Raw genomic sequence first — 26888 nt, 5'->3', positions numbered from 1 at the left:
TGCGAGGAACAACACCAAAACTAAGGGGCACTTATGCGACCTGAGCTATGTAAACAACCAGTGATTTTTCAACTGTGGAAACTGCAGTTCTGTGGTTTGGGCCAAAGGGAGAGTCAGACTGGATGGCTGGGTCTCGGGAAAGGGTCAGAGTCACTAAAACAAGAGTACATATGTCAGGTATGGTTCCGGAGGAATACTGGCAGCTATTAGTTCTGAATATTCCTTTGCACTGCTTACTTGCCGTGGGTGGATCAGTAGCATGGAAGGGAGAGTTGTTCGGGTGAATGGTAAGTAATTCCTGGCGTTGAGGCAGGGAGGCAGGCAGGTGCATGGTGTGAGTAAACCCGTGAGAATGTCGGGAGGGCCAGCGTCCGGATGGGAGTTCCATGGTGGAGATTTGCATCTGGTAATCTGGTGAGTAGCTATGAAAGAGAGGTACAAGTTAAGACAAGATAGCGTGCCATGACGTGTACAAAACACATTGGCAACCTGCACTAAATGTGGTTAGCAGAGAATCTGGCAAAGAGAAGCTGAGTGCGCTGGCCTTATAAGTCCACGGCATAATTACCCACAGGTGAGAGCAATGAACAGGAACACAGTGGCTCCTCCCAGAGGTGGAACTGCTGGCTCGGTGGAAAAGCACTGGCACTCACCCAGAACATGACAGGAATTTCTTCTTAAGTTAAAAATCCTCATTTTTTAGATGTGATGTGGTACATCAAGCCTCAGAAAGTGATCTTACATGGAGTTTTGGTGATTATATCCATCTGAATATAATATAGAAACATAACAAAACTCAACTCTCAAAATATAGAATTATACTTTTAACAGTATTTGATCAAGTCTGATCCATATTGGTGGTAGACTTCACGACACCATAACCCACTGACTAGCTAAATATCACCGACCCTAACACTGCGTTAAAAAGTAGAACATGTTAGAATCACTTCATCATGAACTGCCACACCAACTTGCAAACTAAATATGCTTTTGACCTACAAATGGGAAACAGGTTTTGAGAAGAACCAAGTTACTGAAGAGTTGATAATCACCATTAACACTTACCTCTATAGTTCATTTCTCTATAGAGTGACAATCTCCCCCACTCGCTTTTATCCACCTCACTGAGATCTGTGGTTGGCAGTACATTCCCAGGAATATGTCTTACCTTGTGTCCTTTAATGATAGCATGATAAAAACTAACATTTGTAGCAGGTACAACCCCCTAATGTGATTTGGATTTTTGTATTCTAGCTTAATTTTAATGCAGTGTGCTAAAAATTGTTTCAAACTATTTTGAATCCCAATCTATGACAAACTGAAAAATGTTCATTTACATGGAACTGAAAAAGTAAATGGTTTTATTTTTTAACAAAAACAAAGCCCAGTCTTTTGCTGTTCTTGTGCCTTAAGCACCAAAGGTTATTAGTAAACATACGTGTGCAGTGTGAATTTCCCATTTGGTTACAAGAATTCTGCACATTCACATTTTTGCAAACATCTGGCCTCTCGAAGCCATCTGGAACCGCCAGTGTTTGAAGCTGCTTTGTGCAGGTTTACTTCAGGTCACGAAGGATGAACTGAGAATGAGATAACCAGGAAAGGATCCTGCAGGCGAACTAAATATAAAACGACATAAATTCATTAGTGTGGTGTAGAAAGAGAGAGAATTGTGTGATTTCATGCGAGCAACCTAATTAAGAAATAAGTTGTTGTACAGACTTCCTGGAACTTTCTGACATTGCATGCTGTTTTTTTAACTACCTTTGTCACTGTGCCCTGATTATTGCTGACACAGCCTGCTGGGCTGAGAAAATGTTGCAATAGAAATACATTAATGGCTGGACTCACCTTGTTTTATCCCCAGGGTACAATCACAGAATTTACTGAGAAAAACAAAAAGTACTTCAGTTTCTTAAACATTAAACAATTTGAGAATTCCCAAATTTGTCTTACACTTGCAACTACATAAAAATATAGAGTAACTGTTAAATATATTTTTAGCTACGCTCAAGTTATTAGTCATTAAGTTAAAAGGGTTATTGCTAAGGTACAGGGCTATCCAAAAGTTTTGAGCTCATTTTCTTTATAGTTTCCAGGGAGCAGGATTTTTTTGTAAGTTCTTTAAAGTGGTCTTGAGCAGTCGCTCTCCAGGCTTTCTGCAGATATTGAAAGTTTTTTTGAAAGCATTGGCTGCTTTTTCATTTATTTTACACTCCAGTTGTTTGTACCTGACCTTTTTTAAAAGAATGTTTTTTAATTGTTTGGTTGTTAAGCCACTTCACACTGAATCTACCTCAAAGGGTCAACCAGTGTCGTGTCTACACATAACAGACAACTTAGCAAAAAGCTAATTTGAAATTGTATCTTTAGACACTTTATTACTTTCACTAGCTGGGCCCACGTCCTCATTTTAGGTTTGACAGCATTTTACTAGGGTAAAGGTGAATGCTTGGACATGAACTGAGCTGCGGTTTGGGGAAGGCCTCGAAGGGGACTGGCGACGGCTCTCGGGCCTGGCAGATCCCCATGTGCTAAATAGGAGTGAAGAAGTTAAAGAATTGAGAAAAAGGAGGGAGGGACGTGGGGCACGTAAACGAGAATGAACAGCTTGCAGAACTGGGGGAACCTATATAGATGACAACTGGCAGGAGCATTTTTGGAGGCGTGGTCCCGCTCCTGAAATTCCGATACATAATCTCCAAATCAACTTAACCTAAAAAAATGCAAGCAATAACCCAGTTTGCAGGGAAAAGTTATATTTTGCATCTACAAGGTGATTCCCCAAAAAACCATTAGCTGATTAATTAATTAATTCAAATTTGAAATATTTGTCTCAAAAAACACGGTGGAGGCTCTGTCATGGTTTGGGGCTTCATCTCAGTCAGTAGTGTTGGAGATCTTGTGCTATCAGATTTTGATCCAACATCTGGAAAGCATCTGATTGAGAACAGCTTCATTTTTCCGCATGTCAGTGATCGCAATGATCATAAACACACTGCCAATGTAGTAAAAACATACCTGGATAGAAAACCTCAATATTATTGAACCAATGTAAGATCACCTTGTGAGAGAATGAGATTACAACAAAGCTTGTGTAAGAGAGTTCAGTCTGTGTGGGAAAATAAATGTAATCACGCAAAATATTAAATTTCAAGCTTGATAGAATTGCACAAATTCTGTTTTTGCCTTATATGCTGTATTTTCATGTATGTTTCTACATGTTTCAAGCGATTGCTGCACCTGCTTTCCTGTGCAATTAAAGGTACAGCGGCACCGTGGATCAGTGTTCTTACTCTCACCTGGTCTCTGATTTGTTTTCATCTCTTCCAGACAAGCACGTGTGTGCTCTTCAAGCATTCAGAAATTGGATTCCTGCTGACATTTTTAGGCTATTTGAACTCTACCAAGAAACAAACCAGTGAAGGCGATGAAGAATGTAAACAAGTTTTCCAAAGTACTCTTTTACTGTGTTTTCCAATTTCTAATACAGCACCTGCAAAACTCACTTTGAACATCAATTTGTTCATCCAATCCACAGGGTATGTTTAAATATTTTTTAAAATATGCATTTATAATAGTGATGAGGGTGCTGTCAGAGCTGCACTGTTATGGAAAATTGCCACACAGCCTCCAGCTTATCAGAATAAAGTAGTCTCCATGGACATACATAATATGTAATTAATTTGTGACATTGCTACAAACACGCCATTTACCACTGTGTGCTCCTTCTTGTAATGCACTGAATGTAAATTCTGTGACACATTACTGCGTCTGGAAGCATAAAATCTTCCAACACAGAGCTTCTCTATTTCTCTGCAGGAGTTTTCTCTTTACCTGAAGCAAAGCTCATTTCACTGGAAAATTGGCTCTACCACTCAGCTCCCCCATTCTCTCCGCCTGCCTCTCTAAATTCAGCCGTTATTGTAGTGCCTTAAGCACTAATCCAATTAGCTATAGGAAGCAAATGGCGCTATCTCTCATTTTAGCTTGTCACCTGCGCAGGAGGCAAAGGGAGGGGGGAGCAATGAGTTTTAAGGGGATTGTGACTTGGGGGGGCTGGTGGGAAGTAGTTGGTACCTGGCATGCAAATTTCTCAAGCCTGCAGAAGACGAGTTTAGACATTAAACTGAACCATCAACACAAAATGAGTTGGCGGTTGTTTTAGAGAGGGAATTGTAGTTAAAAAAAATTGAAATCAAAAATGTGGCTCTGCTTCATTTGCGTAGATGGCGTGCATTTCCTGGTTTGCTCTTAACACTTCACCACTTGGTGACTAAATCTCAGCTTTTCACTTCTTTGACCCTCATCCATGGCCTAAGGTGGATGGTCAAATTCCTGGCACCGTGCCGATCTATTAGACATGCGAACATATCATTGGTTCCAATGCACTTGCCCTAGGCTTCCCTTGGCAGTCAGGCATCCATGCAGCAGCCATATTTCTCGGAGTGCTTCGCTTAATGCCAGATGGTGTCAGTGCTTACAATGCCTGAAAACAGTGTGGGTGGTGATTTCAGTAGGTACCTGCAGCGATGTTTTTGAAATGAGTAAATGGATGGACTTGCTACTACTTTACAATTTAGACGCACCAAGAAAAACAGCTATTTTTCAGTAAAGTGTCTGTATGTGTTTCAGTTTTTTTCCCCTCGAGTATACGTTTTGTATTTGTTGTTAAAGATCAAAAAGTTGCAGGTATTTTGACTTGTATTGCTGATGTTTGATATGAGTGGTAAATAAAATAAAACTGATGGTGACGTTTTCTCCTGAAGGTTAAGGAACGCCTGCCTGTTCTTTTTTTGACATTACTTGTCATTTTAATACAACAATGACAAATAATTACAATTTTGAAAACAGTGAAACAGTTTCTGTAATTTTTTTGTTAGTTATTTTTTTCACATTTCTCACTGAGAACTTGACTCGACCACATTCAAAGTCATGAGACCAATAAGTTGTTTAAATTCTTCAAAAAATTCTGATTTTTCTTCTTTTTTAAACATGTGGTTAAAATAATGCAGAAAAAGGTGTAAAAATGTAACTTGTGTAAATTCAGCTGGTATTTTGCCGGTCGTGACGTCTTAAAAAACAAACAAACGATGATCCATATTTAATGAGCCACTACAAGCATGTTAACCTTAAAAAAGAAAAATATAAGCTTATCTGGCTAACCAAAATATCCAGTGGTCCTGCTTAAATTCTGCCACATGGTTAAGTGATAAAGACTTTAAATAAGGTGAGTAAAACTCACACCCTCTTCACTTTCTGTCGCTTTATTGCATGTGCATTGTAAAGATATGGCTAAACTGCACACTGAGTTCTGCTTGGCTGGGTTTAGCTGCATGTGTTAGTCACTTCACTAAAGTAGTGGCTTTGCTGTGGTTGTTAATGCATAGAAATTTATCATTACAGGCAGCAGTCATAGGTTACCAGCATAAATGAGATGGTGATTGTTTAGTCTCTGCAGGCTTGGCACTGGGTTGTTGATCTGTTAAGTTATGTTAGGCAATGAATTTGGCAGAGTTTAAATGATGTATTTGTGTATACCCAGCATATTCATAGAGTTTGTACCTCCTGTTTGGTGTGTGTCACTGCTTCTCTTATATTCAATATGAGGCAGAGACAGAGAGTATTCTGTGTTAGATGCCAGTGTCAGTAAATTAGCAAGACGTGTAAATCTGGGATCTGAATGATATGATTTGTGTGAAATTATAGTGTTTGTGTACATATGCAATTATGTAAATTTTGGAAGCACAACAGGTTAAATTTAAGTGCCTGGATTATGTAACTCAGTGGTTCCCAAACTTTTTTTGCTGGGCCCCCCTTTGTTTTAAATCAAGAATGTGGGATACCGTTTGTCCGTGATTTGGACAGCCCAGCGCATGCTCCCGATGCAGGGAAACTAGTTCTGTCGCAGAGACCTACCTCGGCACTTGTGCAGGTGAAGCCAAAGGGAAGATATGCTTCACCATATTTTCTAGTCTTTGGCTTGGAATGAAGTTGGTTTGGAAACATATTTGCCGATGCTTCATCTCCTGCTTTGCGTTTGTGTGGGAGCCCCGTCAAAAACCTGTCCATTATGATAGCAGTGTCCAAGTGTTCTTTTTTTTTTCCTTTTCATACCGCGCCCCCCCCCCCCCCCCCCCCCCCCAGGGGGCGGGCCCCACACTTTGGGAACCTCTGATGTAACTCTACACCTTAAAGTTATGATAGTTGAAACACAGCTCTTGGGATTATGACTACACCAATTCAATGCATTATGTGACCTTTGTTCACACATAGTTAAATTGTGGACATTATAAATTCATCAGAATGATGAGCTGCTGTAGAAGCATTAAGGATTTATGGAATATAGTAAAAGTTTTTCACATTTCTTCAATAACATTATGGAAAATATATTAATTTCACTGCGGCATTGTCATAATGGTAAGTTATAACCCCGCGACCCTGAAAAGGATAAGCGGAAGCGAATGGATGGATGGATGGATGCAACTGTGTGATCATGACTGGGCATCATTGTTATATCTAGGACACACAGCTCCTACAAGCTCTACAAGCTCCTGCTGCTGCACCAGAACACTGTCATGGACTGTGTTACGGGCAGGCTGCAGACCCAAATGCAGAACTCAGGATCAGAAGTGGAACAAAAAAATTAATCAAAATCAAACATTTGGTGGTTACTCCCCAGAATTCAGTGAGATTCACAAGCTCTGCAGTTTGTGAACAATACCCCAATTTAAGAGAAAACAGTGATATAAATGAGATACTGTAACACAGCTGATATTCACTCGACTTTAGGTGCTGTATATTTGCTCTTTTGTATCACATCACTGTGGAAGCAACTTATAAATATACAACTTTGTGGATTTCACGAATATGACACACTGTGCTAACTCACCATGGACACCTCCAAAGCTCCACGATAAAATCAACTGATTGCAGTGATTAAACTGGCCTGATTTTGATGCTCACTTAGAAATTAGCAAACAACATGCTTGCTGAACTTCAAAAATTTAAACATAAAGTAGGACTTGGATATCCATTTGAAAAATGTAGCAGCCACCAAGCTATGGCAACAGAGTGAAATATTTAGAATAGGTGACATTAGTGAACATTTTGGGGGATTCAGATCCTCATATTGACATAGGGAGAAGAAACGAAAAAAGCAGCAAATGTTTGTTTCATCCGTATAAGCTTTCTGACTTTTCTTTGATAAAGTGATTTACTTATAAAAGTAGACATGTTCAATTTATTTATACTTATTCATGTTATTACATTCAACAAGAATGCAAATCCGGTCACTTTCATGAATACAACATTATAGAAGAGTTATAAAACATACATAAAACATAGAAATGTACTTCACATTTTTTCTGTTCCCTTTCTCTTGTCCACAAATGGAAGCAGCACCGCAGTGGGTGACAAAGACTTCTATCACTATGTAAAAACCTTACCTGATATAGGTTTCCTATTTGACATTTCCTTTCTGTTCTCTGGTAGCTTTTTTTTTTTTCCAAGAAGGGCTTTTTGTATCTTTGTCCTGATCTGACTGTCACCCATATAGCACTGGCAGACCTGTAGTGCCTCGTCATGATGACAGTTCTGCCTTTTACCCTGCCTGAGCTTTTATAACAGTGTATTGCTTGTGGTGGATTGGAACATGATGAAGTGGACACACAGAGAGCAGAGACCTGCAGGTGGTTCAGTCTCGTACATGACTATGTATAGCTGCTCCAGAGAGGTCAGGCTAAGTAGCTTGAGAAAAACGCTAGCAAAACAGTACTGTAGATTTTGATTAGGTGGTAGTTGCTGGTACCAGGTACTTTTTTAGTACCTGCTCAGCCAGGGTTCTAAACAAGTCATAGACCAAGAAGCAGCTATATCATTGCCTCGATGTCCTTAATTGTTGCATTGTGTTTGTGTCACGGGACTTTTGACTGCGCCCCAAGAACATTGAAGTGATACTCAATTGTAATGGAAAATGAACAAATCTGAGTTGAGACAAGTAGGTACTTGTGGAAAACAGGTCTTGCTTTCAAAGACGTATAAGGTGCTGCATTTAAAGCCTCCTTAAGATTGCTAGCTTGTCATCACACAAGCAGTTGAAAAAGTGTGAAAACTGTGATGATTTTCCTTCAAAGAAAATGATGGCCTTGCCACCACAACCAACATGTTTCAAAAGTGGCAAACATGCAAACCATGTTTGCATGAGAGTTCATCTAGCAATTGCCAGCAACCTCTATTAACCACTTGCCAACCAGTACACATTTTTTTCATGGTCACTGGTGGTTGTTGGGGGAGTTGCCAACCAATCTGGGCTTGTGTGACAGCAGCCTGAGCTTTCTATAACAGGTACTCAATGCACTCTTAAACACATGCAGATGTTTTTGTCAGACCAAAAGTGTTACTAGCAAAAACGCAAATAACCAGTGAAGACAATAAAGCACATCATTTATAAGTGATTTATGATAAGCTGTCAGCTATTAGACCTCTATCAGATGTTGCTGTCACAGGTGGTGTTGCTCAGTTTCTTCAGATCAGACAGCGTTCAATTTGTTTGCAACTCACACATTTGACTGTGGAGCACCGCCATACTTCAAAATGAAAGCTTTCACTTCAAAGAAAGCTTTTGAATGCTGCCTGTTGTATTCTGTGACATTTCTCCATGGTGTCAAGGAGAGGACAGGCCCACCAGCTGTATGCAGGACAAACACCCATCTCCCTTTGAGTGATGTCTTTGAAGAGAAAGTAGATGAAACAGAGCAGTCTAATTGAAGCAAAGTCCACCCCCTGCCTATGCTGGCTGCCATTCTCTTGGCTGAAGACACTTACTGTAGGTAATTACAGTGCCGGAGAGCAGCAGTCTCTCAAGCTAATGTGCAATCACAGGTTGGAACCTGACATTAAACTGAATCTTGCCATATTTGGTTCTCATAAGCATCCTTGCATAAATAAATGCTGTGCTCACTGCATTTCTGCTGCCTCCCCACATAACTCAGTTGTACATCTGCTTTTTTGTTACAGACAAAAAAGCTGTTTTTCTTACAGTAAAAGATTCAAACCACTCTCACTCCATACAACTAATGCAAAGTCGCAGCAAGCAAATGAGCAAACTGTTTTTAAAAGCAAACAGCTGCTGTAAGCATTACTCATTCTTGTTTATCTTAAAGTATGTGAATCATGCAGCGGAAGGTTCTGTGTGCAGGTCCACATCAAGCAGGGCCCTAAATTATTTAAAGTAAGCTGAATAGCAGCATGACAGTGATTAACAGGTGGCTAAGTCAGGCTGAAATTGTAAGTACCACTGCCATGCAAAGTCACTTTTGCACAATTTTTGCCTTTGTGGATGCTTTGAACCACAGCTGTTCTTGTATTTATAATGCAACGTAGAGGAGGGACTATTTATAGAGATTGACAGACCGCGTGACTTTTGCGCATTGCATGCCGGGAACTCGTGGCAAAACAATCCAAGTACCGCATCAAATGCAAGCATTTGCAGCACCGCAAAACGTTCATTCTTCGGTTCCAATAAATTCTTGCTTTTTCTTTGCCCCCCAAAAAGGTATGTACAAAACGAAGGAGAACAATGCCGGTCCGTACAAAGACAGACTTGATGAAAAGTCAAAGAAAAGATACGAGGAAAAAAATCAAACCAGTGAAAGGGTTAGACCCTTACGAGCACACAGAGGGACAAAACACGTTAGCGTGCTGCCCAACTTTCACCACGCTCATATTTATAATTATACGCTTCTTGGAGTGAGTGCATACACTCGTGAAGTTTAGTAACTTCAGGTCACTGCAACAAGCCCCAGTTTACCGACGGATGGGTACAGGACCTTGAAATGCACCATGTAGAACGAAAGACCATCGTACATATCATAAGTTTACCAGTCTCACAAATTGTCTTCATAAATACACATTCGTTAACTGTTTATTAATAGGACCTTTGAGCTCAACGGTAATTAATTAGTAGTGGAAATAATTTCTGGTACGCATTACAGAAATGTAGCAATGACAATAATATTGTATGCTGTAATCGTACTGGGCAATTAGTGATACAAAAAACTGTTTTACCCTGTGAATAAAAGTATATGTTTTTGTCAGTGTACCATAATAACAGAAGCGAAACGCAATATTGTGTCAGGACAATTTACTATTTATGCACAATAAATAAAGGAGCATAGCGCGACAATTTCTGTTCAGCGCCAGACTTGCTTGTAACCTATATCACCAATTATGTTAAGAAAAATCACGTATTAACTACAACAGCAGACTGACCTTTGTGGAAATGCTTGGAGCAGACTAACCTGTGAGCTGGAGTGTTCTGGGACGTTATATTTTGTCTTTGAATGGCTGCAATCCAGTCGCCTCTTTGTTACTTCGGAAACATGGCTCGAACAATTTCTCTTCAACGACGTAATCCGATAACAACCGATCTCTTTACCCGTCGGCTTTCCGTGGCTGTCATGCGACCGGCTATTGCAGTTAATAATACAACAGCTTCTTGCCATTTTTTGTGTTTCTTTTTATCGCTGTATAACTGATTTCAATTGAAAGCCTGCATGCACTAGTACGTCTTGCCACGAGTTCCCAGAATTCTTTGCGGTTTTACCCCTGAATGACGTCACATTTTCAATCTCTATACAGCAGCCACACAAAAACTCACGAGCGATCAACAGCACCCCGATGAGACAAATACCATAAAGCTGTTTGAGGTTTTAAATGTTGGCACAGCTCAGTGGGTCGAGCATCTAAACAGTCACTGGTGCTTTGCAGAGCATATTATTCCTGGATCTTCATTGATGCATGACGTTTGTAAAGGTCACTGAAAGACCAGTCTTATTGTAATTGAAATCTCATGAACATACATGAATATTCCCTCAAATATACGATAGTTTCTTAAATCCCCTTTGGGACCAATAAAGGGACAATTGTTGATTGAAATGGACAACACTGCTGTCTGGGATATCTTCATATTGTTAGATCAGACACTGTTAACTCAGTGTCTTACATAATTGTAGTATTTGACCAATATTACATTTGACCAGTGTCTATAATTAGGGGTTAATTAGGAGAAGAGGTTTGAATGTGTCAAATTTAGGGAGCTGGAGTCTATCCTAACTTTCACTGGGTGAGAGATAAACCATAGATAGGGTGCCAATCTATTACAGAATAAAAAAAATAAATGAAAATCAGTGTAAAATTTTCATCTCAAATCTTCACAGAAGTTTACAGAAGTTCATACGATATTGTTAACCTGATAGAAAAAGAAAATCAATGAGAATTTTTTTTAAAACTGCACTGACTAATCCATCACTTCTCAAGACAGGCTGCAATAACAAACACCTAGCTGGGATTTATGACCTACCCTAACAAGCCTCTGCTCCATCATAGATGCAGTATAAGCTGCAGTCAGCACTGCAGGATGCAGGACTTGTAGCATATATCAAAAGGAACAGCAGCAAAAACAGTGGATATGATCAATAGTCTGAGCATAACAAAAACAAAATGACGCTATTATAATAGGCTTGCCTTCAACCAGCTTAGTCAGAAGAAGGCCATTATAAGCTGCTTGAGAGACCCAAACAGAACAAAATACAGTGAAAGGGACATCATTTGCACCATAGTATGAGCTAAATATATCTGCAGGTTTTACAGAAGGGTTGGAAACACATGGACTATATCTTATGCAGAATGTGCAGTCTACAAAAGATAGGTGCAAGGTGGAGGCCAAGGGGGGATGCATCTAGCAGCATTGGATGTTAGTCTATAGGATGGCTTCGGAAGTCAAGAACAGGAAGCGAGTGAAGGCAGAGGCAAGGATTAAATGGTGGAAGATGAACAAGGATGAACGCAATACAGAGTCCAGAGAGGAGTTGAGACAAGATTTACCAGATGAATGTGAAAGTACAGGAGAAACTGTTAAGGAAACTGTAAATAAAGTATCTGTTGTACCCTCTGAGCAGAGGAAAGAAGAGAGATTTGGTGTCAAGAAAAGAACACAAACTGGACTCGAGTAATGGATACTGGAAGTCCACAAAACAGCATGAGGAGCAGGCCAACACTAGCACTGTAGGCATAACAAGCTGACATCAACTGAATGGAAGCTTCACATGCACCGCAGACGAGGAGGACACTGCATGTTCACTTCAGCGCAGCAATTCCCCATAGTGTGATGGATCTTCAGCCTTTTATACTCCCAGGTGCAGACAATCAGCCAGTCAATTGGTCATGGAGTGGTCGTGGGATCTCCAGGCAGCCAATCATCCGCGAGTCCTGGCACACTTAGATTTGCATAAGCACAAAAAGATAGTCTCACTCTCTCCAAGGCCCAGGGCCGTAACACCCCTCCCCTTAAAATACAAGACTACGTTTTGTATACACAGATTTCAATATTCGTGACAAACAACAAAACAAGTCATACTCACAACTGGGAGAGGCCATCAGCTAGTACATTTTCTGATCCTTTTATATGCCGAATCTCCAAATTGTACTCTTGTAGCACCAAGGCCCATCGCATGAGTCTTTGATTGTGGTTAAACATTCAGGCAAGAAATACAAGTGGATTATGATCAGTGTACACTACAATGGGTAATGTGCCAGATCCCAAGTACACATGGAAGTGCTGAAGAGCTAGCAACAGGGCCAATGTCTCCTTTTCAGATTACAAAACCGTTCCGACCCACACTCCTTTCCAGAAGGTGGTGGTAAATGCACCTAAAAGTTGTTTGCCAGCCGCCTTTAAAATGTAGGAGAAGAAGAAGACAAATGTCTCCTTTTCAATGGTGGAGTAACTTAGGCAGGAGGTGACTAATCACAGGATTGCACACAGGTGAGTGATTATCAGATTGCTTGCAGTTATGCAGGTGGAGAAGCGTGGGAGTCTAGGGAGGCTTTGCTTCTGAAATCAAAGTAGATAGAAACACACACATAATCCAACATCCACACTGGCAGAAAGGTATGAAGAAGATGAAGGATGGAATACAAGTTTGATCCAGATAAAGTATCTGTGGTGGTATGGAGATGTCTAAAAGGGAGGGTAGGCGACTTAACCTTTAACCAGATAGTTTAACACAGTCTTGGAAAGTGAGAGGATGCCTGAGAAATGGAGAAGTATATTGGTGCTGAATTTCAAGAACAAGGGCAGAGCTGTGGAAACTAGGTTACAAGGTCAGTGAGCAGCAGTATAGCTTCATGCTGAGAAAAAGCACTACAGAAGTCATGTTTGCTTTGGTAGTGTTGATGTAGAAGTATAGAGAAACATCGTTGCACCATGTTTTGTAGCTTTGTCATAAAAAGGTATATGATAGGATGCCAAGAGAGGAACTGTGGTACTGGACAAAGAAGTAAGGATTGAGGGGTAGTGCAGATCCCATATGAGGGCAGTGAGACATTAGTGAGGTGTGTGGTTGGAGTGACTGATAGGTTCAAGGTGGAAGTAGGAATTCATCAGGGATCTGCTCTGAGACCCTGCTTGTTTGCAGTGGTGATGGACAGGTTGACGGATGAGGTCAGGCAGGAATCTCCATGGATTATGATATTTGCAGATGACATGCGATCTGTAGTGAGCAGGTGTAAGACAGTCTGGATGGGTGGAAGTATGCTCTGGAGAGAAAAGGAATAAAAGTCAGTTGAAAGAAGACAGAATGCATGTGTGTGACAATGTAAGGAGTAGAGGTAATAGAGGTGGATGAATTTAAATACCTGAGATTAACCATCCAAAGCAACAGACAGCGCATAAGGGAGGTGAAGCAAGGAGTGCTTGAAGGGTGGAGTGATGGAGATGAGTGTCAGGAGTAACAGAAGGATAGCAACTAAGAGTGAAAGGTTCACACGATGGAAGGGAGATCTGCTATGACAAGGTTTGGATACAGTTGACAAAAAGACTGGATGCAGAATTGGAGATGCTGAAGATTTTTGTTGGGAGGGAAATCTCAGTTTGGAGACAACATTAGAGAAGCAAGGCTGAGCTGGTTTGACCATGTGCAGGGGACTATCCTTCATAGTTGATTTATTGGACAAAGAATGTTGAAAATGGAGCAGACAGGAGGAAAAAAAACAGAAGATTTGCCAATATCATAAAGGAGAACACACAGAGGGTTAGTGTGACAGAAGAGGATGCAAGATATAGAGTGAGATGGAGGAAGGTGATACATTGGCCCTTTCTCAATTCTCAAGTACGCGAGTCCATACTTGCGTTCGTGGCGAGTCCGGAATTGCCGAGAACGCAAGCACGGACTCGCGATTTGCACAATTGGAACACCAGCGTACTTGATGTCACAGGACACGTCTCTTACCAGTGAAACAATTCACAATAGACTAACCAGGAACAAGACAATTTAATGTAAGAAACTGGATATAAACCAATTTCTTGTCTTCAGATTTAATAGAAGCAATTCAGACTTTAGCCACTGGAACAGACAGGGAGCTGTTATGCACCGATTCTTGATTATAATCATCTGCACTAATAATCTGCCTTTAATGTGTTCCCAGCTGCAGAGTTTTAAACATGAACAAAGTCTGAAAAACATTAAATGAATATCAGTAATTGGAAAGGTACATAGAAAAAGTTTCAAGAGAACTGCCAGGTCTTCAGTCTGAAGCCAGAGTCATCTTACAGTCAGAGCAGAAGCCAGTTGGCTTTGTTCAAGAAGGTTCAGCCAGATCTAAGCAGGAAAAAAAGTTTTTAAATATATGTTGTAAGTTGTGAATAAAACTCTTAATGAACTCGGATGTTTACCACAAGTTCTGTGCAACTGACAAAGAGACTTCAAATAAATGAATGAACCTTTGACCACATCAAAATTCACACTGACAAATGGGAATTTAGAATAATGGAGAGCGATTCAGTAAGTCTGCTTTGTGCCGATATAGCTTGAGGGGATTGTTTGTCTCTTTAGACAGACTGGGAAAAACACAGACTGCAAAGAGCTTTATTTCCAGTGAATGATACCATATAGATAACAGTGATGGAACCTGGTAAGATTAAAGAGAAGAGAGTAGATGCTAGATCTGGGAGCAGAGGTCTACAGTTTGTGGCTCATGAAGTGCTTGAGCTCAAGAAGGGGTCACCAGTGAAAGTAGAGAGATGTTTTAGCCAGAGCATGCTTCATGACTCAAAACACTGAAGGCTCAGTTGCTGACACACTTTTCACTTTGTGATTTTATTACAAAAGAAAATCTGTTGTAATAATAATTTCAGATGGCGTACACAGACTCTTGATGTTGAGTGCGCTGTCTTGCATTAAGCTTAGAGATCATATGTAATTCTCCTTCCTTGCAGCTGTCTAATGAAGACAAAATTCCCTCTGAGCAAAAAGCTTTGTTTGGTTTCAAATTCACATGTGCAGTAAAGTAGGTTAAAAAACAACAAGAATGCTCTGCTTGAGGAGCTTGCACCAGCTATATCTGCATCATGCCTTAAATAATGTCTTAAAATGCTTAGATGCCACTGCAGACACACAGATAGGAGCAAAGAGATGGTCCCACAGCAGGGTGCTTCTCTGGAAGCTTTAATGAAACTCAGCTTAGTTACAAACAAAATCACTTAATTCTAAGACAGAAAAAATGGCATTTATGTTGGGCTTAACCCTGATTAAAACTATAACTGCGTCAAATCAGCATTTGAAAGCTGATTATCACCTTCATCTTTATTTATACTATAACATGAAAAGAATCTAATGTTTAATATGTTTGTTTTTCAAATGTTTAAGAAAATGAAAGATAGAAGATGAAAGACAGATATTCTCCCACAGTCTGATACAGGTATTTTGCTGCTCAACATACCTGTGTCTTCTTCCTTTTGTTTAATGATGGGCCTAATGTTTTCTACTACGAAGCCATGCTGTTGTAGATGCAGTTTGTCATTTAGCATTGACTTGCTGAAATATTCAGTGGCTTCCCTGAAAAAGATGGGAGCATATGTTACTCTGAAACATGTATATAACTTTCATCTTCCCAAATGTGCAAAGTGCAATTTCCATAAGCACTAATGCATCCTCATATCATCAGTGATGCAGGATGTTGACCTGAGCACTGATAACAATCAAGATGGTCGTCAAAGGAGCTTGCAAAGAAAAGCGTCTGGACTTCTTTAACTTACTTGAAGACGTTTCACCTCTCATCCGAGAAGCTTCTTCAGTTCTAAGGTCAAATGGTGGAGAGTCCCAGATATAAACCTAGTGGGAGTATCCCCCCACAGAGGGACAAAAGGACCCCCTGATGATCCTCTAATCGCCTGAGACAAGGTGTGAAACTGGGTGTGGGTCCCAATCAGCCCGAGTTTCGGGTGAGTTCATTGTGAAACCTGGCCCCACCTTATCATGCGAATTCCTGAGGTCAGATGGCCCAGGATGTGAGTGGGCGTTAAGGCGTCTGGGAAGGGATCTCAAAACTGGATTATAGATGGCAGAGAGTTGGTGTCATAAACCACCGCCTCTGTTCAAAGATGGTCGCTCACAGTGGACATAGATGGCTCTCAATTTTAAATACACGTAGACATTGAGGGCTAGCAGGAGGGACCATGCGCTTACCTGCTGCTCTCTGGCAGATAGCTCCATGCCCTCCTGGGTTTTAATTGCACCTTAGAACACACATGCATCAACACTACAATGAGCGGGTGGAGGGAGGTTTGGAGTCTTCTCTCACCCCCGTTCTCTGCGGCCTGCTGGAGCGGGGGGGCTAGGAGGAGGAGTTGGCCGTCCGACTGCGGTCTGGAGTGTGGGGCCTCCCTGCTGCTGCGGAGTCGGTGCGGTCTGCCTCTCCCCACCGCAGGGAAAAGGGTAACACCACCTGGGTCTGGGTGCAGTTCCCCCCTCCAGGGGCAAGGGTACCTAGACCCGGTTCGTAGAGTACGCTTGGGGAGTGTGATCGTGTGTACAGCGTCTCTTTATGTCTGTCTCCACGTTGGTTGAGTGTGGAGTAAGTGCATATGAGAGCATGAGGGTGGGAATGGATGTTTGTGTCTGTGTGTGCCTGTATGTCTGTGTCTATATGTCAGGTTGGGTATCAGACGCCACCTCTCTGGGGACATCTCAGGCCCTCCAAGGTTTGGAGGCCTATCTCCACCCACCACCACTTCCCCTGCCAGTGGCGGACTCCCTCAGGTGTCGGTACGTTGGTGGTTCTTTGTGTCTGGGGGTGGGCGTCCGGGTACACACCGGCTCACTCCTTGGCGGCCGCTTATCGGGGCCTGGAACCTGGGGCTCGCTCGGGCCACTTCGGAGGTGGACTGCTGAGTCTTGTCCTGTGGAGGTGGCTCTTCTGTGTTGTGCCATGCGCTTGTGAGCCACCTCCACAGGACAAGACTCAGCAGTCCATCTGCATCTTAAGGATAAAGGACACTCTTTTGAGGATGCCAATGTTCACATTTTGGACAGAGAGGACAGATGGTTTGAAAGAGGAGTGAAAGAAGCCATCTATGTCCACTGTGAGCGACCATCTTTGAACAGAGGCGGTGGTTTATGACACCAACTCTCTGCCATCTATAATCCAGTTTTGAGATCCCTTCCCAGACGCCTTAACGCCCACTCACATCCTGGGCCATCTGACCTCAGGAATTCGCATGATAAGGTGGGGCCAGGTTTCTCAATGAACACACCCGAAACTCGGGCTGATTGGGACCCACACCCAGTTTCACACCTTGTCTCAGGCGATTAGAGGATCATCAGGGGGTCCTTTTGTCCCTCTGTGGGGGGGATACTCCCACTAGGTTTATATCTGGGACTCTCCACCATTTGACCTTAGAACTGAAGAAGCTTCTCTGATGAGAGGTGAAACGTCTTCAAGTAACTTAACCCTTTACAGCCGATCGGAGCGGGCACGCTCTGTTTTGCGTAACTATTTTTAAATCCCGGTAGCTCTGCAACCAAGTAAGCTAGCGCAATAATTTTTTTTGCATATGAAACTGGAGGAGTTGTACTTACATCTTATGCCATCAGCTTGTCCTAGGTCACAGTTTCCTTCCACATATAGCTTTGCAAAAACTGCATAAAAATCACTTGCAGCAACAAAAACATGATATTCCAGAAACACGCTTCGCCGATCCATCAGCTGTTTGTAACACTTCCTACGTCCATCAGCGCGAACTATCACATGACCGCATGACCTGCCCGAAACCGGAAGTGACGTCATTTTGCGGAAATGTAGTTTTTTACGATCGGGGCCTTATGAGCTTGTGTTTTACTTGTTATGTGTTTTAAAAAGTTATGTTTGACTTTATGACTTTCTGTGTCGTTTCTGGGATGCTTAAGACTCATATTGCACTGCTGGAAATAGTTTATTTTGATGCATATGCTGTTATTTTGCAAATTTGCACTATAATATTTATTTTCGTTTTTCCTGCAGTATATAAAAATTGGTGTATTTCAAAAATAAAACTATGAAGACACTCAAAATAAATTTCCTGTGGTGGGAAACTAGTTTGTGTAACTTTTTTGTATTTACAGTTTTGAGGGATAAGCCTCTTAAATTTCTCTAACTAGAAATATATGTTAAAAAAACAAAAACGATTTTCAATTTTTTTGTAGTTTATTGCACTTTTTTGCAATTTATGTAATTACTATGCACCTAATGCAGACATATTATTAAAGTTTGGGCTATAATGGTTGTATTGATGTATAGCAACTTGAAATGCTCCCAAAAATGGCTCCACAGCATGTAAAAATATAATATAAGCTCTGGCGAACTTGGTTCTATGGTAGGTCTTAAAGGGTTAAAGAAGTCCAGACGCTTTTCTTAGCAAGCTCCTTTGACTACGATGACCTGGATGACTGAGAACCTTCACAGACAATCAAGATGGTCCCTCTCCACTTTAGTCCAGGGAACACAGTGTCTGTGTTTTTCAAATAGAATTAAAACTTTTGGATTCATTTGAGCTCAGAATAGTTTTTTTCTTTGCCTCACTCCATTTAAAACGAGCTTTGACCAGGAGGATATCACAGAATTCATTCATCGTGTTCACACGAGTTCTTTATGATGGAGCTTTAATCTAAGTTTTTGTATGGCACGACAATGGTTTTTCTGAAGTCTTGCTGAGCCCATTCAGTGATTCCCGTGACAGAATCATGCCTTTTTTAAATTTAGTGTTGGCTAAGGGCCCAACAATCACCGACATCCATCCATTTTTGAAGTATAAGCCTCGTCCCTTGAGCAGATTTACCGACTCTTTTATTGACATTATGTACTAGATGAGATATTCAAACTCTTTGCAACACTCTTAGTTTAAACATTTGATATGTTTTCTGTGTTCTGTGAATAAAATATGGATTTATGAGTACTGCAAATTCTTTCATTATGTTTTTTTTCATAGACATTTTACACAAATGTCATAACTTTTTTTGGACAAGGTTTGTAGTTATAGAGCAGTCATTTGCATTTTGCATGTAAATTTAATACTTAATTTCACTCAGCACTTAAAAACTTCTAATTTTACCAGCTTTTCAGATGATAATATTTTTGGAACAGGTGCTTGATATAGGCCTTCATTCAGACAAACTGTAGACAGTTCATTTCATTTCAGCAGGCCACACAAAACGCTAACTCTTAGTTAACTTCTTTTTCCATCACCTGTGTTTAATGGCACTCCCAGGAATTCAGCAAATTATGCATGCCATTGTACATCTTTGAGTATATTTTATTTTGACAATTTAAAATGTGAGCAAACAAGAGCATTTTCAGTGTGTTGTGTGGAATTAGGTCACAGCGCAATACACAAGCTGAACACTGAGAGTGACTGGTACCCATCAGTATGAAGGTTATTTTTACCCCATCAGTCATGTAACTATTTTCATTACTTCAAAGCAATTAAAATAGTTACTGTAAAATTTAACTTAGTGATAACCATTTAAACTGAGCAGACACAAAATAAACTATGCATTGTTTGGAAGGGGTGCCAGGTTAGACAGACCCTCTTCTCTCTAAAAAACAAAAACAAAAACATGACAGAACAGCTCAGGTTTGCACAAGACTTCTGAAACAATGTCCTTTAGACAGGTGAGACCAAAATGGAGATGAAGAGACATAATACACAGCACCATGTTTGGGGAAAACCAAACAGCGTATCAACATCTCATACCAACTGTCAAGTACAGCGGTGCAGGGGTCATGATTTAAGATCGTTTTGTAGCCACAGGACCTCGGCACCTTGCAGTCATTGACTCATCCATGACCTCCCTCATATACTAGAGTATTCTTGATATCTATATCTAGTATTTTACAACAACAACTTAAATTTGCTCATGCAAAGATAATGATCACACTGCAGTAGCAAATCTACAACAGAATGACTGAAATAGAAAAGAATCAATGCGTTGCAATGGCCCAGTTACAGTCCAGGCCCAGATATAACCAACAAAATGGTAAGCAGTACTTGTGTGCATGTCTCACTCTTTTACTGGAAAATTTTCATGCTGTCTTTAAAGCTTTTAAATTAGAGCCAGCCCATCCCTGCTGCCATGACTAAGAAAATAAAATGCCCACAAGCTACAGTCATGGCACATTGTATCAGCGTCTACTGCTGGATGATCATTTCGCTTAACACAAGTAATTATCACATTTAACATGACTAATTTAATTGAACATAAATTAGCGTGATCTTCCTCAGGCATCAACTCCACCCATGTTCTTTTACATTATTGCTATACTGAAATCCACAGAGTTTCAAGGATTGGCGTAGAGACATAACTGATATTTCTTTTCCCACCCCATAACCATTTGTGTCACCAACCTTTTAGAGACGAGATACCAACTTTTCTGAAACCTGTCAGCATTTTAAACCGATACAGGGTTTAAATCATGCTTTTTTATGTGCATTTCATACATTTTTACTTTTTGGGAAACAGAACAAACAGAATCTCCCTTTTTCACAATACAGGAGAATTCACACTCTTGCTTTATCACTGTCCCCAGTTTGATTATGGGTCTGTGAAAATACATACAGAAAGAGATGAACATGTGGAATGAAAAAGGTGAAATGAATGTCAGCTGCAGCGATATATCAGCCATCTTAGTCCAAATGTCAGCCAGGCTTTCCTCCCCCGATAAAGCAACAGAGTTATCAAACTGCTTCCTATTGCTGCTGCCATGGTGACAGGAAGGTATAGAAGAGGTGAATCAGAGGCTGATAAGTTTAGGAAATAGATGTCACTGCTTCAGTCATGCTTTGCTGTTGTGTGCTGAAATTGTCCACATCCACAAATGGTTTGTAAAATGTTTCAAAGGAAAAAGAAAAAAGGTTAAAGTCTGAATTGTCATGTGTACTTTGTTAAAACACTTACAGCTATTGTGTTTAGCCGCCTGTCGAGTTCAAAGATTTCTTTTAAATGCCAAATCTTAAAAAGCAACCTTTTTTTTTCTCCATGTGGCATATTTTTAAAGTTTATCTCATTATGTTTGAGAGGATTTTATACACCCAAGAGTCGCAGCATTTCTCAAACCACTGCAGACCATTTAATCCTTTCAGTGGAAGCAAATTAATTAATTAATTAGTAACAGAAAGTGGTAGCTTAATTTCAGGTTTAGAAAGAGTATAAATGTGTAAAAGGCTGTTACATCCTGTGAGGCTGTGGGAGTGTGTGGGCGTGGTGTTGTCTTCTCCCTCTCCTCCTCCTTTCTTGCCCCTCCCCTTGTCTCTCTCTGCCCCTGCCTTCTCCTTTAGAACACACCTGCTGCTCATCTGCCCTCGTTTACCACCAATTACCCTCAGAGGTGATATAAGCTGGAGAAGAGCAGTGTGGTGGTGGTGGTAGTAGTAGTAGTCGTAGTCGTCTGGTGGATTTCCTCTGTGCTGGGTAGTGTGTGAGATACTGGTTTGGTATGGAAACGGCCTGCTGTGTGTGACCAGTCCCGCTGTGCGTGGCTCTTTGTGAGTAGTGCTTAACTGAGTGGTGGTTTCCCATAAGTGACGGTGGCCTCCATTAGTTTGTTTGGCCTGCCTGGGTATTGTTACTAGCAGCGTTGCTGTCTTTTTCTGTTGAAGCCTTATAGTTGTTTTCTTTATTGAAGTGGTCACTATCTCTTTGGGTTGACCTGTCTGATTTATTATTAAAGCAGCGGTGCTGTCTCTTTTTGTTACCATTTATCATTATTGAGGTATTTGATTATAATAAAGATTTATTTTGTGTTAAATACCTCTGCCTGGCGTTCTTTTCATTTCACCCAGATCCAACTGTTCCTGTCCCCCACCCTCATCGCCTAGCTTTTATGTGGGGACGTAACAAAGGCCCTGAAAGGTCAAAGGGACTGCAACTTCAGAACGTGCTAGCAAATAGAAAAATGCTTTAAAAGCACACAAAATACAACAGAAGCTGAATAAATACAAACAGAAAAGTGATTTTGTGGAGACGTCAGGAACAGAAAGCAAAACATTCAAATGACTGTTGGTTTTGTAAGGGCGAAAAAGTAACGTGTTCTAATTGTACAATATGTTTAATACTGTAGCTACATGTTTGCTATCAGTTGTTTATATTATTTTATACATTAATGTGTATTATTGGGCGCTCGTGGCTCAAGAGTTGAGAGTTCGCCTTGTAATCGGAAGGTTGCCGGTTTGAGCCCCGGCTTGGACAGTCTCGGTCGTTGTGTCCTTGGGCAAGACACTTCACCCGTTGCCTACTGGTGGTGGTCAGAGGGCCCGGTGGCGCCAGTGTCCGGCAGCCTCGCCTCTGTCAGTGCACCCCAGGGTGGCTGTGGCTACAATGAAGCTTGCCATCACCAGTGTGTGAATGGGTGGATGACTGGATATGTAAAGCGCTTTGGGGTCCTTAGGGACTAGTAAAGCGCTATATAAATACAGGCCATTTACCATTATCCCTTTCAATAATTTCTGTAGTATGATTTTTGTGAGATTTTGCAGTGTTTTTCCTACGTCAGCTGTTCTTTATTAAGCTTCTGTTTTGTTTTGTTTTTTTTGTTTTTGTTTTTTTGTGTCATTTTTCTATTTGTTTTCTGTCATGTTTTGCAACTTTCTTGGTTGGACTCAAGTGCGGGACTCAGGCAAGACGGCGAGACGTAGAATAAGCTTTACAATACTTCATTCGCTTTAACACAAAACTGAGAAAAACAAAGATTTCTTGAACATGTGGAAAAGGAAACTAAGGGTTACTTGGAACGTAGACAGAACTGAGCACTAGACTTTAACTGGGCAAGAGACAGGCAAATGGAGCGGAGGCAGGCAGCAAAAGGGTAGGCTGGATCTAGGGAAGGAGATGACAGGTCAGGCGGAGCAGGGAAGAGAGTTAGGTGATGTTATCCAGAGAGCTATTGTGAGATGCCTTACTTGTAATCCAAGTGAGATGGAACTGAGGAGGGAGTCAGAGGAGAAGCCTTGGATCCCCAAGTTACTGAGGAAAGGGTGGGCAGACAGGGGGAGCAGGAGTGGAGATCCAGTGACAGAGTTTGATCCGTAGCAGTAGCAGAAGAAACGGTGTTCCTGAAAAGGTGAATGTCAGGGAATGATCCAGGGTTAGCTGAGTCACTAGAGAAAGGAGGAAAACAGAATTACTTGATGTGAGGTCATTTAATTAGAGCAAGACTAACAACTAGCCCGTTTACCACTCTAAAAGAGCTGATAATCTTTCGGAGTCTGGATGGCTGCACTGGTCCTTAAGTATTGCAGTTGATTGGTGATGACTAGCAGGTGAACAGAGGAGGAGAGAAGGATGCTGCAGCTCTGCCCAGGTAAGGCGGAGATGACGACTGCCCAGAGATCAAGGCTTCTTATGACATTTTCTTAAGCTGCAGTGCATTTGATATCTCAGGGCCATTGTGTAAAAAGACGCTCACTACAATTTCTCAGTGTAGGAAAGTCTCAGACTCCATCTGGTCTGAAGTATATAATGGCATAAAATATGTAAGTGTGTGTAGCAGGGACATGCTAGAGGAAGAAGATAACACCATTCACATGGGGAAGACCATCATGACCTCCTGTGAAGCTGACATTGACCTGCTGTGCTCCAGAGATGCATATGAGTGACATGCTGTCACTGCGATGTCGGTATCACAGAGGAACGTGATCAGTAAATCAGTCTATTCTGCACAGAGCATTAACATATTGCCTATATAGTCTACATGCATAGCGAAGATGTGTGTTTGTTTATGCATTTGGAAAGGGTCGTTTCTGTGTTGCTTCGTGCTGCTTTTCCTCAGTTCTTCAGTAATGCTGCTGTATCTTGCTTATTGCCAAGATGTCAGGGCAAAGGTGTTGTATTTCTTTATTTGTTTACTTAATGTAACTAATATTTACATTGATGTAAATGGGATAATGTCGGAGTGTTTGATGCGTTTTAAAGCATACAGTAGACGATGGTTTGGGTGCAATACGTGTGTGGATTAGGAACACTGCATAAAAATAAGTAGGAAGTCACCAAAGCAGCAGTAAGCTACATTGATGCTACATCATTTCAGTAGGAAAACAATGTCCATGTGACCAAATGCCTCCCCTTTGTGTACATTTGAAAGCTGACACACTGGAAGCCAACTGGCACAAATAAACAAAAGATGATTTAAATTATACTGGTGTGCAACAAAAATCTGCTAACTACGGAGGTCATTTGAGTATAGTAAACTCATTATTTTGCTCAAGAAATCCATTTAAGAATGGATTGATGATGTTTCACGTTAACTTGCCATAGAAGTTGGGTACACTGATGACAAAGGGATGAACATAGTCAAGGAAAATATGAGGCATCTAAACGATGACAGACTCCACCTAAGATGCCCAAAGTGTCAAAGAAAATATCTCCTACACCTTTACAACACCATCACCTAAACCACTGATAGAAGGGAGGATTGATCCAAGCTGATCCAAATGTCTCAGCAAAAACCAAAACTTTTCCAGCTTTGCAATGTTTTGTCTCAATTTGATAAAACCATGAGACTTGAAGCCTAAATTTCCTTTTCTTAGCTGACAGACACGGTACCCGGAGTGGTCTATTGTTGTTGTAGCTGTTTCAACTTCAAGTCTCAATATGTTGTGCTTTCGAGATGCTCTTCTGCATACCTCGCTTGAAGTCAGTGATAATTACTCCTACCTTATCTTCTGTCATCCAGTCCAGGATGACAGAAGATAAGGTTCCTTTGCTTTCTCTCTCCCTGTCTTCCTCCCTTTTTCCTCTCAGGTAGAGTTGTGAGGTGGCACTTCTTGCTGGGGGTGGAGCCTCTGTTTTGCTGTCTCACATCTCTTCATCACTGAAGCAGCAGTATTTAAAGACTAACTTTTGCATCCACTCTCTGCCAGATTGTTGTTGCCTCTATGGTGGAAATTGGTTCCTAAGACTTAGTAACCTTACTATTTCATCTGATTCCAGTAACTGTGAAGTGAAGGATAGGTTTCCCTTGCTCATTCCCCCATCACTGTGGAATTCCTGAATCCGTTGTCACCCCAACTAGTAAGAGCAAACCTGTTATCTAGGAACAGTCACAACTTACCTACCTGCGCACTCTGCCGCTCTCTGGATTCCTCAGGCCAGTCACTGCTTCCTCTCCAGCTTGTTAATAGGAAAAAACAAAGTAGTCCACTTTACGCTTTGGCTTCCAAAAATAAGAGCAATTCTGGAAGCCTTACCTATGGCTGAGTCTAAGTCTTGTTTAGGCTTTGGCAGTCACCCCTTTGAGCTCCTGTAATCAGAGAAACTTACCTCTTGCTTTTCCTGGTACTGTTGAATTTCTACTTCCTGTAAATAAACCTTTTAAAACTGTGGCCGGTCTCTGGGTCAGCATTTTTGAGTCCAACCATTTGGTAATTGTGATACTATCAGCTTGAAACAGTCTGGCCATTCTCCTCTTACCTCTGACAACAACCAGGCCTTTTTTTATCCAAAGAACTGCCACTCACTGGACATTTTCTTTCTTTAGGACCATTTCTGTAAACTCTAGTTGACTGTGTTACACTATACATAGAGAACTTGGTCTGCATAAACAGTATATTAATAAGACAATAGTAAGAAAGCTGTAAATTTCCCAGCTTGAACATTTATGCTTAAAGTGTGTTATCCTTTCAATGTCCTTCATTTTTTCCTGTAATTTGCATAAGAATGAGCATCACTTTTATATCTTTATGTATTCTTTGAGCAAAGTTTTTGATTTAACATTAAAGGATGAAGATGGTATCAAGATTACCTCTAAAACGATGACAGTTTAATTAATTTTTGCTATACCCACCAGAAACTGACAAGTTAAACATTTGTTCCAGTAGGCAGATTTAATACTTGAAATATTCAGACAAGAAATAAACAGCAGAGGCCATAATTTAGCACGTATAGGTTTGCTTTCAATATCAGTACATCGTTCTGTTACCTATTGTTGCTGCTGTTTATGTCAACATTCACAAACAAGCACCCATAATCACACGAAGAGAAAGTTTACAATGTTTCCTTGTGCAATTTTGACAGGTAGGGGTAGCGCTCTCTCATTTTTTCACTGCCATAACAGCCTCCAGCTCCAACTTCAGGTAATGAGGTAAGAATGTGAACAAAACACACACTTCACACAATGTTTCATGTAAGTGGTAAAGTGTAACGTGAAAACAAATATTCTTTAATGATTAAAAAACACATTTGTTTGTCTCTGATAGGCAACAGTGCAGTATGTTATGTTAGCTGGGCTGGGCTGTAATTCTGTAGCCATGCAAATCATTTTATAGGTATTTTCCCATGTTTTGATGTATAGTAAAGTGATGTGTTGTGAATGTAATTTCAAAAGCACTTACATAAATGATGACAGTTTATCTTGAGATGAAACTAGAATAACTGCCATAGTGGGGCTTACAACCACTGACAAAGTAGCACACTTTAATAATATTGGCTTTATCTATTATCTACTTGACCTGGTTAAGTTAAAGTTAGACTGTGGGTCGCTGCCATACACAGCAGATACATTGACCTTGATGTTTGTTGACC

At 40.9% G+C, this 26888-nt stretch overlaps 1 long non-coding RNA gene across 1 annotated transcript; it reads right to left on the bottom strand.

The window, feature by feature from the left end:
- LOC146701737 (uncharacterized) lies at window positions 1–25222 on the bottom strand. Its single transcript, XR_014922379.1, has 6 exons — window positions 24992–25222; window positions 23270–23467; window positions 15781–15896; window positions 569–767; window positions 238–422; window positions 1–153 (listed from the first exon to the last, which is right to left on the bottom strand). It is a non-coding gene; the product is annotated as an uncharacterized LOC146701737 (long non-coding RNA).
- Between the last annotated feature and the right edge of the window lie 1666 nt (window positions 25223–26888).

The sequence above is a fragment of the Copadichromis virginalis genome, linkage group LG9 (assembly GCF_057382275.1).
Source record: "Copadichromis virginalis isolate Kocher_CV1m ecotype Utaka linkage group LG9, C_Virginalis_male_GT1.1, whole genome shotgun sequence".
In the NCBI taxonomy this organism is placed as follows: domain Eukaryota; kingdom Metazoa; phylum Chordata; class Actinopteri; order Cichliformes; family Cichlidae; genus Copadichromis; species Copadichromis virginalis.
Note: the sequence above shows the minus strand (reverse complement) of the source record. Positions and strands in the feature narration are given on the sequence as shown.